The sequence below is a fragment of the Bactrocera oleae genome, chromosome 2 (genome assembly GCF_042242935.1).
Source record: "Bactrocera oleae isolate idBacOlea1 chromosome 2, idBacOlea1, whole genome shotgun sequence".
Classification (NCBI taxonomy): Eukaryota; Metazoa; Arthropoda; class Insecta; order Diptera; family Tephritidae; genus Bactrocera; species Bactrocera oleae.
The window spans coordinates 9,730,857-9,751,664 of record NC_091536.1 but is presented as its reverse complement, the minus strand read 5'-3'; the positions used below and the strand labels follow the sequence as shown (position 1 = coordinate 9,751,664).

At 34.3% G+C, this 20,808-nt stretch overlaps 1 long non-coding RNA gene across 1 annotated transcript in view; it reads left to right on the top strand.

Moving 5' to 3' along the window:
- The window catches only part of LOC118682931 (uncharacterized), a 48,799-nt gene that overhangs the window by 10,334 nt on the left and 17,657 nt on the right, over nucleotides 1-20,808 (top strand). Inside the window, exon 2 of the long non-coding RNA XR_011396062.1 lies at nucleotides 13,999-14,208. This is a non-coding gene — a long non-coding RNA (uncharacterized lncRNA). The remainder of the gene's footprint in view (nucleotides 1-13,998; nucleotides 14,209-20,808) is intronic.

Genomic DNA, 20,808 nt, shown 5'->3' with positions numbered 1-20,808 from the left:
TTGTTTTGAATGAGCACATCCCCACTATACAAGTATATCTATTTTTCGAGTAAACATTTATTGATTTACGTATTGGCTCTCACCTAACTGTTGGAAATTATAGTTATATCAACAACGAAACATTATCTATTCACTATCATAAATCATTGCTGGGATATTTTGTTCTCTCTATCTAAAAATCTATATCAGCTATGATCAATACTCACTCTTCCTTAAAGAGTTACTGAAAGCTAATTGTGCTTTATACAAGATTGAGACTCCATAAAAGAGAGACGAAACTATGTACAAGCATTCTGAATGTAATTACATGCAGTCACTAAAATTTTTACGAAAGAGCGGGATAATCGATTTTTTAGCATAATACTGTATTGTCTTCTACGACAGGAGAGATAGAAAACAGAAAAGCTTATATACTCGTACATATGAACTTTGTCTATAAAGAATTCCTTTATCTGTCTAACCAATTTGTACTGCTGTATAATTTTGCCTTCACCAATGACCTACAATTCCGCCCAAAGAAACAAAAAATACAAATGCATAGGTATAAAACAACAAACTTGGGACTTAAAGCGATTGATTCAAATAATCAAAAAAAAAAGTGTAAGACACCGATTCATTTTGTGTTATGCTAACAGTAGTATTAGATATAAAATATACATACATTAGAGTGGATCAAAAAAAAAGTTTTTTTTTCGCGTCATACTCTGAAAGATTGGTTGAAAGACACCTCTAAGAAACGGTTTTCAAGTATGAGCTCTTAATTGTAACGGGAAGGTCCTCCTTCAACTCGCTTTCAACCACTTGAAAACATATTTCGTTTCATATATATATTTTGTAGGAAATTGAATGCTCTATAAAATGGCCCCTTACGGTTTTTTCGTAAACGTAAAATGCACAGACATTAAAGTGGTTGATTTTGTAGTAATCCGAAATCTAAACAGAATTGACTCTTTGGATTTTCGATGCTTCAAGCCTAGTGGAATTATTTTGTTCGCGAAAGCCAAACCATCGGATGATATCGTCATATAAGCTTCGAAAAGATAGAACTTCTCAATTGTCTACTCATTCTAGCATAAAATAGCATTAGATTTTCGCTGAATTTGAAAATTGATAAACTTTTTAGTGTGGAATTGGAATCTACAACAAATACAGAAGCATTTTTGATCTCTTAGTATCAGAACTATGTTGAGTGAGAGAGATTATTATCTTTTCCTTTCAAAAATAAGCATCTCATTTAACCGTTTACTATTGAGAACGCTCCAATCCTAATGTATATATCAAAATAAATATGTAAACATGACAGTCACTACCACGTACAATTAGATAAGGGGTTAATGTATTCTCCGTCATTGCGACAAACACCTGATGACAACCATAACAACTGATACGATTTAAAAAAGGGTAAATACAATGTAATAAAAAATCGAAACTGTCAAGGACATCGCCAAGTACAACAAGTGTGTCAACCACCAAAACCATTTCTGTGCTCCGTCACACACACACACATACACCCGTGCATACGTATACAAAATCGCTGTAGGGCAATCTGAAGCCTAAGCGTTGACAAATTATTAAAACAAAAATAGCTACAATAACAATAACGCCAAGCCATTAACATTGATTAAAATGACGTGCATGAAGCACTGACGTCGCTGTCCCTTCTTTGCTTTTGTTTTTGCTTCTATACATATTCTTTTTATAATTTTTCTGTTGTTGCTGCAACAGCAGAGGTGATATTATGAATGGATAATGTTACGAAAGAAAAATTTATTGTGCCACATCTATGGGGGTATATTACCAAGTTACGCCTATTGTTATTGTTGTGTTGTCTACATGCCAATATCCCAATGAACACTTTAGTTCAATTTACTAAGAACTAGTTTGCTTCTTAATAAGGGAGGCCTCTTATTTTCTTGGACATGATAACAACACGATCCCATCTCTGATATGTCGCTCGGATTTTACAGGCATTTCAGTTTGGAACCCCAAAATACCAGCAATCGAATTCTGAAATTCTGGTTGTCGAAACATATCTTTTCATAGTTATTTAAATTTTTTAAAAACGCTGTACAGTTTACGGGTTTCTAGTCTAATCAGTATATTGAAACGCGATATCATATCTTACTGATTTCCTTATATGAATTTAATCCAACAGCATCGTACTTATAGGTTATAATCTTCATAGCATTTCATGTAATTCTATAAAGAGCTCACGATAGTTAATACAATTTGGAGTTCTTTTTGTTTGGCGCTGTTGATGTTAAATCGATTTTAGCCAAGTCATGTCAAACTTATGAAGCCGACTTCGAGTAGCAAAGGAATAGCTACCTATACGGGTTGTAAACTACATACATAAAGTATTACCTGGCCAAATATCAGGTGTTAACAATTCTCTAAGTATATTTAGATTTTTAAAATGTTCTATAGGACAATGTTTTTAAGGCTTTATTATTATCATATATCAAGCGACTATTTAGGAGTTAGAACTTGCTTGAAAGCATTATTCACTCGACTGGTATGGAACAACAACGATGTCCTCGTTTTCGTCTTAACAGTCTAGCACGCAACGATTGCCCAATATACTCGTGAAATTTACCATAAATAATGGTTAGAGGGGCAAATACCATCTCCCGGGAGCTAGGTTCAACAAAGCTTATTCTGAGGATATTAATCAGTACTTCCTTAAGTGGTAGCACCTAGGGAATATACGAAGTTTTAAAAACCAAAACTGTATTTCAACTGAAGCATCACAATTTCAAAAAAGATTAAGAATATATCAATTTAACGCTCACTGGGTTACTAGAGTGTCATAACTGTTGTTGCTATTATTGCTTGCCCACGCTGTCCGCTATCATTTAAACGCTGTTAGCTGTTGATGTTGTTTAATGCCCAAAAGTCGACGATTTCGCTGTCAATGCAGTCACTGCCGTTGACGTTATTGTGGGTCATGACGTTGCCACATGCCAATAAAAATGGCTGGTGCTGTTGTTGTTGTGGCACCTTGTGCCGCTGCTAATCGAACTCAGTCGTTGTTGTCAATCTCTTCATGTTTTTCTTTTGTTTTTGTTGCTGGGACTTGTCGTTCTGGCTACGCGCTGGCGATGGCAACACTTGTTGCTGTTGTTGTGCGCTCGACATCGCTGCTGCGGTTTATTTTTATTGTGCCGTTACTAATGATGATTTACAATTTGTTTACATTTTGTTTGTTGTTGTTGCGAGCCATTGTTCTGCGTCTTTTTTGCGATTATACTCTCTCACACACACACACTCTTCGCGCGCTTCAACTCCCCCCCTTCTCTGTGTGTCATTCACATTCGATTCGATTTTCATGTCTCGTCGCTTTTTTCATGCCCATAAATTTTCTTCGCTACACAATTATTGCCATTACAACATTGTTGTATTTGTTGCTGCCGCATGCTTGTCCTCTGTCGCGTTACCTTTGCCGGTTCTGCCTTTCCATGTGTGCGAGTGTCTGTGTACTCTCTTTGATTGCTCGCGGTGACTGACTTTTGCTTTCGTTTTAAATTATTTGTTTTTATTTCACTTTATTTGATTGCCTCAATTAGTTTATGTAGGCCTGTTTGTATGTCTCCCTCTTCACACCTCGGCTGCCGCAATCGTCCTCATTCTGTCGCCGACTTCATTCACTATGATGTCGTGCCTTCTTCGAATGACGTGCCCTCAACGCTTGCTCGGCAACTTGGTCTTCACTGCCGATAATCATAATCGATAATCACCTCATAACAGCAGATTTATTTGCTTTGTTTTTTGCATTTTATTTATTGTATTTATTTATTCGTATGTTCTTTTATATTTTTGTAATTTCCATTGAGCGAGTTTGCGCGTCGACAATAAATAATCGGTTGTCGGTGAACTTGCATTTTAAAGACTCGATCGATTTTGTAATTATTTTTTGTTATAGCGTTTAATCCTTACGTACTCGTGGTGTTTCTTTCATCATTGAGCCCTCACTTGAGAATACGAAAACTATTGTCTGGCTGTTGGCAAGGCCATTCATATTTGAGAGCGCGTGCCAATGCTGAAACTAGAGAAGACAATAAAGCGCTGAAATGACAGACAGTTTGGCGCACGGATGGGCGGCGAAGATATGACAAGGCAAGTGAAGAAAAAGAACTGGAATTCTCAGCAGGAAATTACTGACTTGTTTTTGTTGGTTTAGAAATGGTTCAAAGAGATATGAAATAAAGTAATGTGCTAGGGTTTTGGTACCAAAAATCGCTTTCTCACCAGTAACATATGGTGCTCCAAGCAATTTCCATCTGAGTGAGTGTGGTTTTAACTGTATAATCGATGAAAACTTCCAAAACATTTATACAGCTCAAATCTTCGGTACATGAAAGACAAGAAGAAGAGCAAATGTCTCGATAAAATTACACATGTAATTATAATATAAGATGGCAGAAAAAATTTCGCAAATAGTTTTGAGAAATGCTGTCGGCTTAACAGTTTTTGTCCCGATATAATTCGAGTCCGTCTACGGACTGGGAACGGATATCGTCTTAGCAACAGATAGCGTTTTTCTAAACATTCCTCCGATAATATTTTTCTTTTGCCATCACATATTCATTCAAAACATTGAGCAGCCTCATTTTAAAAGCATTGAAACTCGATTCATACTAAAGTGTGGTTCGGAAAAGACGATTTCCATATCGAATTCCTTTAAGCAATTGTTGCAGAACTTCAGTCGAGCTATCAGTCGACGATATCGCCAACGTGCACAGCATGGTCAATAGCTTCATATGGCTATATTGAATGAGGAGAATAAATCTAAAAAAGACCGTGTTCTGTTATTGAAATAGTAATATTGCAAAAGAATTTAACCCTCAGTTCGTTATGAAAACGGTTTTAAGCCGCTACCAAACAACAAAAATTTCAGAATTAAGTAATTTACCGAGGAATTCATTCTATTAGAAAGACTATCAATTTTACCTCGATATTACGGTTAGAAGACATTTCGCATAGCTAAATAGTTAGCTAATTATACTCTCCTATCGCTATATCTTTATCCGATAATTACAGGGACTTATGAACTTTATATTGTTTCCTAGCAGCTGATGAATTTTATTTCCTTATAACAGAATTTATGACAAAAATACGTAATGAATTTTGCAGGGTCTGAAGAGGAGATACTGCTATTGGAAAACAACTTCTTATTAATGACAAACCTATGTGCTGCGGAGTCGTGGTGTGTCCCTCTAATTCTTGTAGGATGGTGAAAGTTCTTGTTGTTGACATGTTTGGATTGGGTACGGTCTTATTCTTGACATAAATATTCTTGATTTCATTACATAATGATCTTATTAATATATCATCCCTAATGGGTGCGAGTGAATGACCTTTCGATAGTTTCTTTGGATTACAGCGACTTAGATGAGGTAGATCGTTTAAGTTCTGACGGTAGTTGAACGAGTTCAATGCTAATCATAGTCCAGTGAATTCAAGCCTTGTGACTATACTATTGAGGTCATATCATCCGTGGAGAGATGGTTTTCGTTGATAGCCTTATTGTTGGTACCAAAGGAACAGTAAGATCTATTTTTTATACTAAAGATCAAGCGGAATAGAACTTATTTTGAGAAAGGAAACGTAACTGAGACGTTTAAATGGAACTATAACCTAAAGCTCTTTCAAGTCAGAAGCTCACTAAAGAGACTTCAGAGGACTCGCTTTAAGCTCATTTTAAGTTCAAAACTCGCTTAAAAGCTTCACTGTGAGAAATGTCTACTTATATTTCGCTTACACTTAGCAATCATCTTTCAGAAGGAAGTGTGCTGGATAAGAAATGCATTCATTGAAGAAACCGAAATAATTGCTTGAAGTAGTTCGTGCAGCGAGACAATTAACCGGCGTCGTCGCAATGAACTGACAAAAAGGCCAAAACGCTGACAGCTGTGCGCCGCCGGTGAAAGTCATGCGGCCGGCAGCGCTGCTCTCGAAGGTCGAACGTGAGCCATAAAATGGTAATAAAACACCAAACGACAACAACAACAACAATGCCAATAATATATCGCACAACAACAACAACAGTGGTGTATTTATTGTATCATGCAAACATACAGGCATACAAAAGTAAATTTGTGCGTGTGTAACTTACTCGCGACAATAAAAGCACATACAATATGTGTGGACAAGTGCAACCACAACTAATGACTAATGCCATTAGGCGTCATGACAAAGAATTAAATGACATAACTACCGTACCGAGGAGGCAGCAAATGGAGAACAAAAACAAATGAGAAAACGAAATTAACAATTAGCACAATGCTGTAAAGAGCAGACAACAGACATATGTATGTAAGTATTCATGTTTTCATACAGAAATACAAACATACATACCTGCATAGAAACAAACATGTGTTCTAGCATATGAAGCAACAGCTGAGCGGAGCGACTTTCATACATACATATGTACGCACCTATATTTACTCTAATATACATATGTATACTACATACATACGTATGTATTTGAGTGCAAAAATCCCATAAAGAACTACAAATCGTAACGGGAAACAGCAAAAACAACAATAAAGTGTAAACAAACGTAAAGCAATTAATAAAATTGAATTATCGAAAAGTCGCGTGCCAGCGTTTAATGGGCGGCAGCGATTCACTTGCACGCGAGTGACACACAAATATAACCATGCGCTGCTTGCTTTGCAAATGCTAATAGACCACCTCTTTCGCCCGCCATATCATTATGAATAAAGCGTCAGCGACAACAACAACAACAATGAAATAACATACGTACACAAAAGCGACGATAATTAAAATATTAAAATGTAGCGCAACGTCAAATATTGCCGGCCGCAGAGACCACAAAGTTCGTGCGCGTCTACTCAACCTAGACTGGCCCACCGGCATAAGGAGGGGCGTGGCGCTGGCGCAGTACGCTAATAAATTAATAAAAAACAACAACAATAAAATTGAAACGACCTCAGACGACCTCGACAAATTAACATTTAAGCGCATTATAGTTATAAACATGTATGTATATGTATATGTACATGTTACATACACATTTTTATACATACATATCAGCCATAAATTGAAAAAAAAGCATCTGTGTGTCGGCATTTTCAAACTGGAATACCATTGACGCTCTCGAAAGCAAACCATTCAAAAGTTTTGAGTGGCTTACGCGCATTTTATGGGTTGTTATATATGTACATATACTATGTATACTCATATATACAGCTATACATATTAATCAACTACCGTTCCCTCCATTAATACAATAATCACAAATTTTTAATGAAATCATTCACTAATTGATTAATTGTCGACGTTGACGGAAAGTATAATATATAAACAAAAATACCTATGTATGTATATGTGTATATTATTTTATATATTACATGTACATACATATATGTATAGGATTTACCGTTATAATTTTCTACCTTTAATTTTTATATGATACTCTACCCAAAATAGCCGAATCTACGTAAAACGAAAGAGCTTGGGTTTACCTTCGAGCAAAAAGTGTTGCCACAGCGTTCTGTCAGAAGCTTAGACACGACTCTCTCTTGCCGAGGGTCTGTCGGAATTTTGTATGTTTCCCGAAATAAGTATCAAGTTCTATTCTTGACTAGTGATCTAGTGACAAAAACAGGAAACAAAGTAAATACCTAAGAACACACTTATTCAATTTACTTAAACAATCTAAGGCTAGGATAACACTAACTGGCTCACGAGAGACATTATTACACTTCTAAATCGTCTGATTAATTATTAGTTGCAAAAAAGGAAAATCCGGTGGCAGATGGAGTCTGAAGTAGTGTATATGAAAAAAGCTGGACTCTTTCTTCAAAACACTTGTTTTTTTTTTGGTTTGTAAAACCAAGACTTTCTTTGATGCTTTAAAGTATATGTCACAAGATATTTCACAAATGCGGAAATTCTTAATGGAAATGTTACGACGTCATAATACTCCACTATTCATAGGTCCCAGTATCGTTAAAACGATTCTGCCAAATTTGGAACCGCGATAAGGGAGACCTTCAAAGTCAAAGAGATCGATCGATAACCGAATTGTATTCAAAACTCAATTTTTACAACTACATTGAAGAAACTTACAAATGAATATATTTGTGAACGGAGTTTCCATATGCCTAATATAATACAATAGAATTGATAATGTTGAAGAAGATAGAATTATATATACTTAGATATATTTTTGGCGAAGGTTGCCAATTGTTTACATTAAACACACACTGAACAAGATATATATTAAGTTTGCCATAAAATTTGTAACACTCAGAAGGAAAAGTCGGGGATCCTATATAATATATTGTATGTACATATATAAAGAAATGATTTGCATGACGAGCTGAGTCGAGTTAGCCATGCCCGTCTGTCTGTACAAACTGATCGATCAAATTTAAATTCTTGTAAAGAAACATTTTTTATTCTACAAAATTTGGCATAAATGATAGTCGAAAACAATGGTACAATCTCTGAACAAATTATTCAGATCGGATAGCTAGCTGTCATACAAACTGACCGATCGAAATGAAGTTTTTGTATCGAAAACTTCTTTTATTTATTTGACGAAATATCTTTACGAAATTTGGCATGAACAAATTTTTCAGATTGGTTTACCTTAGCACTGTAAAACTGTAAATGGTATTCTAGCATCGGTGCAACCGAAGTTAACATTGTTTTTTGTTTCTTAATAAATATATTGCATTTTTACGACTTGTGACGACTTGTGTTTATTATACTCATATGAGTATATGGTGTATGTACTTTCAGTCACTCAATATGTCAGCTAAGATAAGGATATTTCGCTGATCATTTTGAATATTCGCAATTTCTAATAGATTTCATTGAAATAGCGTGTTGCTTAAAGTACATGCTTATACATACATACATGTCTTTAATAGTTTTTATAAGTACTTAGCTGGCGTAGATTAGAGTGATTCTTCAAAAACTCAAATTTATGTTTATAGCAAACTTAGCTTCTAAATTCGAATTTACTGTAGAAAATTATAATGATATTTTTAATATGAAATGGTTAGAAGTTAAAAATTTTGAATATTCTATAAAAACTTGAAAAAAAGAAGATAATTCTAAAATTTTTTGATAAGTACGTATATGTAATTGTTAGGGCGTGGCGGTTGAGTTTAAAAAAAATATATATGTGATGTAAAATTTTTCACTCAGATATAAGGACTACCCTACTTTACATACATACATATATGGTATGTACGAGCATATGATTGCGTAACCAAGCATTTCACCGTTAGGAACTCTGAATTTATTTCCCCTCAAATTATCACAACAAGTGTAAAATGTGCAGGCAGTTAAACTCAGCGCCACATCATATTTTATATGACTATATTTACATAAGTAATACATAACATGTGCATATGCATATGTATGTAAGTCTGTATAACACTTTTTAATGGCGCTTGTCATGTGCGGACGCTAAACGACTATCAACGCCCGGTGTTTCTGAAGTCGCGGTTTTATTGCCTTCTTTTAAATATATTGATTTTTATTTATTCTATTATTTGTGTTTGATTAGAAAATGCAAAGCAAAACAAAAACGGTAAAAAGGGTTCACTGCCATTTGGGCCATGTGCCATTTTCAGCATTCTAAACATTAGCGACGCTCACATTGACGCCGATTTGCCGCGCCTGACAGCCCGTCAACCCACTTCGCTGGTGGTGGTGGTAATTCGACAAGCAAACATTCGTTGTTGCCGCGAAACATGCTCCACAGCTTGTTGCATTAATTTGCCAGCATTGAAATACATATATATATATATATACATATGTACATACATACAAATGTTCATAAATAATTGGTTCTATTGCTATTTCTGTGTTTCAAAGAGCTGGCTCATTTATTTATTTCTTTAATAGTCGGCGCTTGTGTTACGATGGCTTTGGCTTCTGACAGCAACAACAACAACAATTGTAAGTCATAAATGTACTTGTTGTATTTTTTATTTGAAAATATGTAGGTTATTACATGCTTTATGTCTGGCCTTTTGTTGTTTACCAAATTGTCAGAGGTTGCCACTATTTGAGTCATTAATTCCGATATGAGACAACGAATGTTTCATCAAAGTTTTGTGGAGGGTCTTTAGACATAAAACCAATTTTTTACAAACTGATGTGAGTATGTTTTATTGGATTTATATTATTACTAATCAGGCAAATGGTCATAGTTTTCAGCAGAATATCTTCAATAATGGGCAGTTTATCTGTCTGTCTGTATATACGCGACCTAATCGCTCAGTTTTTGATATATCAATCAGAAATTTTGCGCACGTCTTTTTCTCTCCAAGAAGTTGCTCATTTGTCGGAACCGCGGATATAGGACCACTATGATTTACGTATTAATGTATGACAGATTCTTGAAATATTTTCAAGTCGATAAATGTGATTTAAACATCCCTTAAACTATCTTCGCATCTTCGAAAAAATTTGACCAACTTTTGAAACTCATCACTTGGAGAAGCTTATCGCCCTGACTAATAATTGACTAATTTTTATAGAAATCTATTTTGTCTACATTTGCATTAGGTCCTCCGAATTTCGGTTGAACATTTTTAAATAGTTCTTCTCGAATTCCGTGGATAACAATCAATCTCGGCAAAGAATATGCTGAGAGACTAAAAGTTCAACTTACACTCCGGAAACTTTAAAATTATAGAAAAAGTTTATTCTAATGGAAGTGGATTCACCAAATTTAATGTCAACCTTTCGGGAATACTACTCACTAAATCCAAAAAAAAATTCGGTTTCGACTTAAAGCATGTAAACCCTCTAATTTAAGCTATAACATCGCTTAGCCTCTTGTGTTATTGCTCAACATACAAGTTTGTAAATTCATTGCTTTTGATGTAATCATCTGTCGCTGTTCACGGTCATTTTTTAACACCGTTCTTGTCTATAATAGGTTCACGCAGTTTGCAGCTTTGTTGTAATCACTTTGGCACGTGTCGGCGCAGCACTTACTCGTTTGGTACTGACTACCCAATTGGCCTCATGAATGTCCGACGGCATTTCACATATTTCACACCGTCTGGCAATGTTTTTAACATCTCCATTCCTTAAAACTTTCGGTCATTTCCGCTCTCACTCAACGCTGGTTCGCACGTTTTATTGCTTTGCTTTGCTCCTTTTTGTTTTTGGGGGCCGGTCAACCAGTCGCCGAAGTACGCGCTAACGTCGTCCCAGTATTTGTGTTGTTTGCTTGCCGCAAATTGAGATTATATTGAGTACTTATTTCCATGCAAATATTTCTGTACGAACATGTGTGCTGTACTATTACGGTTAACGGATATTTCATATGATTCCAATTACTAAGTCTGGATAGTAGCGCATGAGATTTCAATTAAGTTGTATTAGTAAACAATTTTTTTTGCACACAAAAGATATTTTTAAATTTGAAATCTTTTTTCAATATAACACCAAAACCTTATTTTAGATAGCTAGCTTAGAAAATTCATTATTTTTGAATTAAAGCTAATCCCAATTATTTTCTTTTCTCCGTTCGAATCTGATTTCCTCAACCACGCCATAACGGAGAGGATTAGGTACAATACAAATTCAAGTAATAAGAGTTTCTGATACAAAAAAAGGTCTCAAAAATTCATCAGTCATTCAGAGGCAGGTTTAGAAATTTGTAGATTACTCAATTTTTGCAAACCATAACGGCACAACACACACAAAAAGCGAAACATTTTCTCCTACTATTTTCAAAAATATTCTGGTTGTTGTTGTTTTGTGTTTCTTGCCTAATGCTTCGAGTCGAAATTCACACTTTTTATTCTTGTTTTGAGTTACAAAGGTTTGTATCTAGTCTAACCTATAGTTCTATCTTTATTGCTCTGACACTACAAAGTAATAGCTTCGCTTTGAACTCATTTCTCTACAGATCTCACCTCACGAAGAGACTTAAACTCTTTAAACAAATTGTAAGAGTTAGAAGTGATTTGAACCTGTAAGGGTCGTTCTTTACGAAATAAAGTTTTTAGTTTGAAAAAGTGCTGAGTATTCGGGTCTCTCTCGTCGTAAAATCTTCTTACACTAAACAATACAATACGTAATATAATAGAATAAAAAAAATTTGGCGAAGACTTAAAGACCTATATATATATCCACACCTATATGTATATCCACAGATGTGTCAGCCTTAAAGATTTCAGTACGGTCACGGGTCTCTGCTACGGAATTCCAAGGTAGATAAAGTTTTGAATTATAGATGTTTTTGTAGTTCTGAGAATGTAGATTGAAATACGATTTGTAGAAGAAGTTCTAGATACTTGGTGGTTCTGGACATGTTGATTTTCTGAGAAAACTGTTTTATAGGTGTTGAGTGAGAGGAACTTAAACAAAGTAGAAAGAACGAAATCGTGTTTCTTTGGTAATATCCCGGTTATATCATGTTAATAATTTTCTTTTTACCGTTAAGGTGTTAGAAGGTTAAACATTTATGTGCATAAATCAAAGACATTTGCATAGTACATACATACAAAAATATATATTTGTTTATTTATGTATAAAAAATATGTGTCTATTAATACCTCCGACCGGCAAACTGGAAGCTGACCTATATTTATTGGTGTTTGGCGCTTGGTTGCAACAACCAACTACTCATTGCAACGCAATCGCCACAACTTTTCTCAACTCAATTGCCATTCTAAGTATTTTTAGTAATTTTGTGCTTTTTCGTTTTTGTTTTTGTTTGTATTGTGGCAGAGCACGGCTCAGTGTGCATGTTGTATGTACATATTTATGTGTTATGTAAGTGGGTGCCGGTGGGCGCGCTCTGTGCGCCAATTGGTGCACGACTTCGATCATTAATCAGGAATTCAATTTGGAATTTTTGTCGGTCAAGGACACACAAAGTTTTTAGCGTTAAAAAGTGGCTGCTACCATTGTTATTGTTGTTGTAGCGTGTTGATGTGCTATGTTGATAACTTAATCATACATACTTGTATGTATGTACCAAAACAATATAAATAGTAGGTGTCGAAGGATTGCATTTCGTATTGCCTTTTTTGTACATGTTGTTTATGGTTCTGATACAATTCAGCAGCTAAATATGTGAGGGTTTTGTTGATTACAATTAACAGTGTATTCTCGGCTTCCAAAAATACATGTTGTCAAAATAATGTCATTTGATTTTAATAGTATTGCATCAACTTTGTAGAAATTCTTTCGGATTGCGATTTAATAACGTTAAACTGTGCTAGAGTACAAGTATATTTTATGCCAGATATGAGGCACGTAGTTTTTTGAGATGCTAGACGACTGTAAATTTTTTTTACGATAGTGTCGTCTCAGTTCAAATTTTTTTAAACATTTTTTGGCAGCTCTACTGTTCTTTATATTCTTGCAACATGTTGCTACCGAGTATAAAAGTTTTGTTCACCTAACGGTTGTTTGTATTACCTAAAAGTAATCGAGTTAGATATAGGGTTATATATATATATATAAATCAAGATGATGAGACGAGTTGAAATCCGGGTGACTGTCTGTCTGTCCGTCTGCAAGCAATAACTTGAGTAAATATGAAGATATCTTAATTAAACTTGGTACAGCAATAACCCCGCCCACTCCCCATATAATGGTGCCTTCTGATAGGTTTTTAATTCACTATCAACGACCTGAACCAGCTTGTCAATAACATGCGTCTGATCCATATTAATCGTAATACGAATTGAAGTAGTCAAAAAACTCGGCATATTCTGTATTTCAAACCTCTCAAAACTTTGATATTTATATATATATAAACCGTTTTTGGTGAGCTTAAATTTACAACTTCTCGGCTTTTCACCTAAAAGCCTTGAAAGTATAAAAACCACAAAACCTTAATAAATTCTTAAGTTCTGTTGCCAGCTAAATATGTTTGTATGCACTCAAAAACTTTACCATCCAAAAAACAAAATTAGGTGATTAGGTTCTAAATATATCTACAATTTCATTTTCTTAGAAATCAAGTGCTTTTACTTTTAGATTTTGCGGAATGGAAACCCAATAACGTTTTACCCTTCAGCACTGAAACCAATAAAGCTGTGTTTCTGAAGTTGACGTAATCAGTTGATGTAGGCGAATTACACGGAATAACGATGGTGTGCGACTTTTTGCATGTGTGTGTACTTGCTATCAGCGTGACATACCTGTCGGAAAATGTCGGAGAGGATTTGCAAAGCAAATACTTTAAAGGTAAGTGTATAATTGGATGCATATGTTTACTGAAGATTAAAAAATCGATTTACCATATACCATATATGGTACATATATATTTAAATATATAATTATTCTTAAAAATTCTGGATACAACTTAGCATTATATATATAAATTTGTTTTTTAAATATACATACATATACATTTATCTTGAGAGACCTTTAACTTGGTGAATTTTCTGTCAAATCAACCAATATTCCCTATTAACCTGTGAAAATTTGAGCGAACCGAATTGAAATATAGACAATTATAGAGTTGTAATTGTGACTAATCAGATAACTCAAGAAGATAGATAAATCAACTATCTGGTAATAATTAATCCGGAAAGTACAGCCTATTGACCTTATATGTATATAAAAAATGTCTAATATTTTTTTTTGAATATTTCTAGAAATATTTTGGCAAAGTATTACATTTAGCTCTCTAGTTAATGTGATTTCGTGAGGATTTTTAAATATTTTTGTGCATACCATTTAATCACAATATTATTGAACTGATAATAACGAAAAAAGTTAGATACAATATTTAGGCGGCAATCGTAAATGATTTTTGTATGGCACATATGAAGCCTTGTGATAAAACCATTTTTTGTATCCCTAGACTAATTATATACATAGGTTTGGCTCTAGTAGCGTAGATAGTTTCATACTAATGAATAAAAAACACTATTTCTAGTTTTAAAATTTTTGGTGTTTCTCGCAATTGGTTCCAGTTCTTAAGAGATTTCTAAATAATTTACCGAAAGCCTCAGAGTAATTAAATTTAAGAATATCGATGGGCGCAAACTTTCTTTTGATTTGTATCTAATATCCGAACTATTCTGCATATCGATAAGCTTTGAGTATTGCAAAAGTGCTGAGTTTCTTGAGTTTAAAATTAGTAAAAAGAAATATTTGTACCGAAAACGTAAATTGAAAACTACAATATTTCATTAAATTTTCGTGACGGTAATTCTTCCGAAAAGGACACTGGAGTCCATAAACCTTTGCTTTCATTATTCGGCAAAACTTCACACATTTCAAACCAAAAATTACGAGCTAGATATTTTCTAATTTTTCCCTCTAATCCAATTTGATTTCGAAGCTAAAATTCCGAAGGTTCAAATGAAGTCCGATTCGGAATTTAACTCCTATTCGTATATCGACTCTGATGGCAGAACAATGCAGTCTGTAGTAAAAAGGCGCTTAAATGCCGCCTCTGTAAAAGCTCTTTATTTGTACCTTGGTATTTATCCTTATCAAAATGAATTACTTCATATTCAAGACTAATTCAATACCTTGATATAACTTGTTTTATTTATTCGATTCGGACATTCCATTCGAAAAATATCACGAATTTTAAAATGTAAGTATTTGAAAAAATTCACGTAGTGAGCGGCGACTGCCTCGGCTAGGCTTGGCTGCAACATAATGTGTGATTATTATTTCACGGGAGGGAGTCAAGGTCATGAAATAAAGTGCAGCGCGGCTCACCCGCCCAGCTGGCTTCCTACAAAGCGGCTGTGTGCGGAATTGCATATAAATAATATTAAAAGTTCGATGTTCACACCTCATCGTCTATATGAGGTCTTCTTCCCCCAAAGTGAGATGGCAAATGGATAAATGCGTTAAAAATGAGTATCCAGTATTAGTTTAATCTTTGTGTAGTCCTTTCCTCCCTTCCGTTGTATGATTATGTCCTATGATACCTAGGTTGAGAGTGGTAAACCGGTAATTTAAGAGAAGTCTACTTTATTAGATATTTATGTATGTCTTTAAGCAGCATCAAATATCGTGTGAGGGTCTTGAGGGATCGTGATACTTCAATTCCAATTAAATCAATGCTTATATTGATTGTATAGACCCTCAAAGGGTTGTAGTAAAGAGTTTTAAGGGCCATACTAAAGTAGCCATAACAGAATTGCTTGTCTTAAAAGAAAAAAATGTTGGAAAAGGTGCTGATTACTGAATTAATAATTTTGAGAAAAAATTTAGTTTTCATAAACCTCCTGCTTGCCGACGCCATTTAATAATTTAGCGTTTATAAGACTTTTCTCACATCTTTGTTGTTGCTATTGTCATTTTGTTTTTGCCAACTAATTTTATGTGGCTTCATTGTGTTTTTTATTAAATAAATATTTATAAGCATACTGATTGGTAGAAAAGTTTCCGCGCTCGAAATGAAAAAATACTGGTTTTGGTACGAAATAGTTTTTTTCATTCAATATAATCTTAATTTACTTCAATACACTTATTCTAATGATGCTCAAATAATTTTATGTCATCCCTATAATGAGTTTCCGGAAGCGCTGCAAAATACCCGTCTACAGCAGTATAGCTTCTAAATTCGACGAAAAACGCTTTCCACGAAGGAATTGTTTCAGGTTTCTGATGAGCTGATCACTATCTCTGGCTGGGGCCAAGTCTGGTGAATCCACCGTATTCAAGCAATTAGTACTTTAATTCATTGAATTTTGTTATTGTTAAAATACCATTGAGAGCAGGTGCATTGTCTTGATGAAACATTTTTTTTTGGTTCTTCAAATCAGGTATTTTCTCACGAATGTTTTCATCCATCTGATCCAAAAGGCTGCAATAATATTAAGAGTTGATTGTTTTACCTTTCTGCAGATAATAAATCAACAAAATACCTTTTGCATCCCAAAAAACAGACCTATTTCGCTGATCGTTATGAGTCATGGTGGTAAATCCAAGTGTCATCCATAGTTATAAAACGACACAAGCAATCGTGTTTCATTCTGCGATGGAGTGGGAAATTTGTTTTCGATCCAGTTTTTGTCAAATTGTTAACGTGTGCGGCACTAACTTTCCAAACAGCTTTTTCATATTCTTCATGTAAAATATAAAGTATTCGTTCGCCAGAGATTCCTATGGCATTAGCGATTTCACGCTTGATTAAACTTGGATATTCATAAACAATATTATGAACTTGCTAAATGATTTCTGGTGTGATTGCGATTTTTAGTCGTCCTTCGCGTGGATCATCTTCAAGACGAAAATTCAACGGTGGGTTTTGAAGGTGACCTTATACACTTCTAAGAATAGTTCACAAATTTCCTTTGCTTTTAAACCTTTCAAAACAAAGAATCTAATCACTGCGCGATATTAAATTTTTTCAATAAGTAAGAGCAACTAACTTTTCAACCAACCTGTACATACATATGTAGATATATATGCATATTTAAATTTTTAATTTTAGCACAATTTTGTTTATATTTATTCAATAGCAATAAATACTTGTATGTACTATGTATACTATATTTTTAGGTATGTTTGCTCATACATACATACATATGTCATTTCTGTTTACAAATATAAGCTGGGTGTGCTTTGGCTACTACTTGTCTAGCATGTTCGTATCGATGACGTTTGCCATTGTTGAAATTTTATTTTAATTACTTTAATTTTGAAGTGTGTTATTAATTGCTTTCCTGTTGTTATTGTTCTTGCTAATACTAGTGCCGTTATCATCGGCTTTTGTTTTGGTCTCTTTCGTTCTCCACCCGTATAACATATAAACATATATATATAGATATGTAGAGATATATACATACGTACATATATCCACATGCATACATACATATCAACAAGTATGCACACAAACAAGTGGCAACCCGCTGTGCTGCCGTCGCACGCCAAACATTGCCTTCAAAACTTCAACCTGTGCTGTTTGTTGCGATTTTTAGCTGTGTTAATATTCATTTTGTTGTTTTTATTTTTGTTGGCAGAAGTTTTATGACATTTTAATTGCCTTACGCGCGCCGCCGCATAATTTTTCAAAATAAATATTATCTTTAGGCGTATTCTGGCTGCGTTGAATTGTTGTTGTTGTTAATTTGTTTTTAAAATCGTTTTTTTTGGATATTATTGCTGTTGCCGGTTGCACTTTTATAGTTGTAGTTGGTAATGAAAAAATATTATTGTTGTTACCGCAGCTGCGTCGCGCAATTTTCGGTTTATTTATTTTTCCATTTTTATTATTACATTTTTCATTTGTTTACATTTGCTGAGTTTGTTTCCACCGCTTCTGGATTGAGTTTATTTCTTTTAAGCATTTTCCGGTTTAATTGGTTTTGTTAGTGTACAAGAGTTTTGCAAAAAAATAACTGTAATGAAAATTAAATCAATTTAATGGACCTCTCTTTCTCAAAACGCTTATAGTTACGCGTGTGTTTAGGAGCAAGATAACAAATCCATTTGAAATTTTTTCAAAAGTAATCGACGCTAAATGTGCGGAATCAAAACAGAATAGGAAACAATGCTATACATTTCCTTCTCCGTTGCAGTGTAATTTTGCTTTCATTGTTTTTAGCACTGTAAGGCTTGTTCTGCATGGATTGTTGCAGTTTCCATTATTGTTTCATTTCAACCATCGTTAAAACTCTGTAGTTGTTTCATATAACAGTATTGTGTTTATTGTTGTTAATTGAAACGACTTTTACAAGTACAATATCTTTAGATTATCTCCTAAGGCTTATTACTTCTCTGCAGTCTACCATATGTTCGAGCTCTACTCTCTTAACGAAGCAACAGCAAAGTTAACCTGTTGAATTCTACACAAGAGTGTATTTATATAGTGGTACACTTCTTTCAAATCAGTCATTATTGGATTATAACGGTCTATAGTATTTGTGCGAGTTGCGGTGGTATTCGATTCACAACTTTGCAAAGTTTGGTAAATCACAGGCGGTTTTATACGAGTAATATCGGTAAAACCGAAGCTTGGATTATTTACACAAGTTATTTAAGACTATTCCCCACTTGCCTGATTGTTTTAGATTTGTCTCTATATCAAATACATGATAGAAAGATAGAGTCAAAGAAAGGTAGTTGGCAAAAAAAAACTAGAAATAACTACATAAAACGTGGCGTTTCCTGAAAAAATGAGTACCAACAAAATCCTTAAGCCCCTGAAAATCTAAAAACTCTTCTACAAGATAGAAAAGCCGTCATAATTACACCCTTTTCCGATCGGTAGCACCATGTTTGATGCGTGTTATTTTTTATTCAACGAGTGAGTTTTCCATCCGTGTTTATTAGGTCTTTGTCTTTAAACATATTGGATAAATACTTCTATGTTTATTGAAGTCTAATTGTATATTAGGAACAACGTGTATTATGATGTTAAAGTTTCCGGCAATTTTTTATCCACTCGTTCTTTTTTTCCATCTAGATATAATACTTTTTATTGACGCGTCCTCTATACTTGCATGTATTTTTGTGATTTTCTCAAGAATGGCGATAACTTCAAATACACAAATATTTAAAACCGTCAATGCATTGATAGCTGTAATGTATTTTAAGCAAAAGGTCCAAAACATGCCAAAGATACTGATGACCACATCTTTAAGCCACCGCCAATGATACACGTACTAGCGGTAGACATCGGTTCGTTGTGCCAAGCATAGGCTGTCATTTTCTTCGACCTCTCCAGTTATATTTCTGTAACGATGCGAAAATATTCCACTCTATGATGGTGTAAATCCAGGGGTTTAGTACGTTTTAATTCTATTACCAGCAGTCATAAAATGGCTTAACCTTCCGCTGTAATTATTTTCGTCCCCTACTCTCTTATGCAACTCCCAATCAGTTCATCATGTCTTCAGGTGGTTTACCATCGAAAAATTATCGAGTCCGTCTTTATATAAACAAATATGATTACTTGTCTTTCCGCTAGGATAAGTGGCTAAAGTTAAAGCCCATTTTATATTTTTGTCATTCTATGATCTTGAATGGATGCTGATTTTTCGAGCAAAATCATCCTAAGCGATGAAGTTTATTTTCACCTTGATGGTGTTAATTGAGCTGGTCAAGCAGTGACTGTTACTAGTGTTCGCTATTGCCTCATGACTACTCACTTTTTTTGCTGAAATCGGATGATATTGATCTGACCAATATGTGACAAACGAGTGCGTGTGTGTATGGAAAGTCATTTGCCCGATGTGTTATTCCATAAATAACCCTATTCTATGTAATTTAAATTACAATTGAAAGACTAAAAATTTTGTTTTTTGTTTGATTCCAATCTTGCGTTAATTTTGAGTCACCTTTTATAAATTCCACTCTCAACATGGTGTTAACCTTAAATTAGCAGGTATACTCCAGTAGATGATTTTTCGGTGTGTAGTCTTACTTCCCATTCCTTGCTGCTGCTATTTTATTGCTCCAATGCTATTTTAGCAATAACGTAAAAATATTTATTCTAGAAATTTGATTAGATTTTCGTATTTTGTACATTAGTGCATTGACGGTTCTCGCTTAAATAAGTTAATATCTCAAAAGAAAATAAATTAATATTGTATTTTAAATAAGTATGGCAAAATGCTTAAAATAAAAATTCCATTTAAATTCAAATATTATTTATTTTCCGGCCATTTGTAATCGTATTAAGACTTTTTGCTTCGGCCTTATATGCTGCCAGTAATTCTAAGAAATTTCACATTCACATTTTCGCTTTAATAAAACATATTCGCATGCAACGAGTATTAAAGATTTAAATTTTAAATTCACCGGCTGTACTTTGACGCTTTTGTTGCATAACTTGCACTATGAAAAAGTGCTTTCAGCTGAGCTGCATAT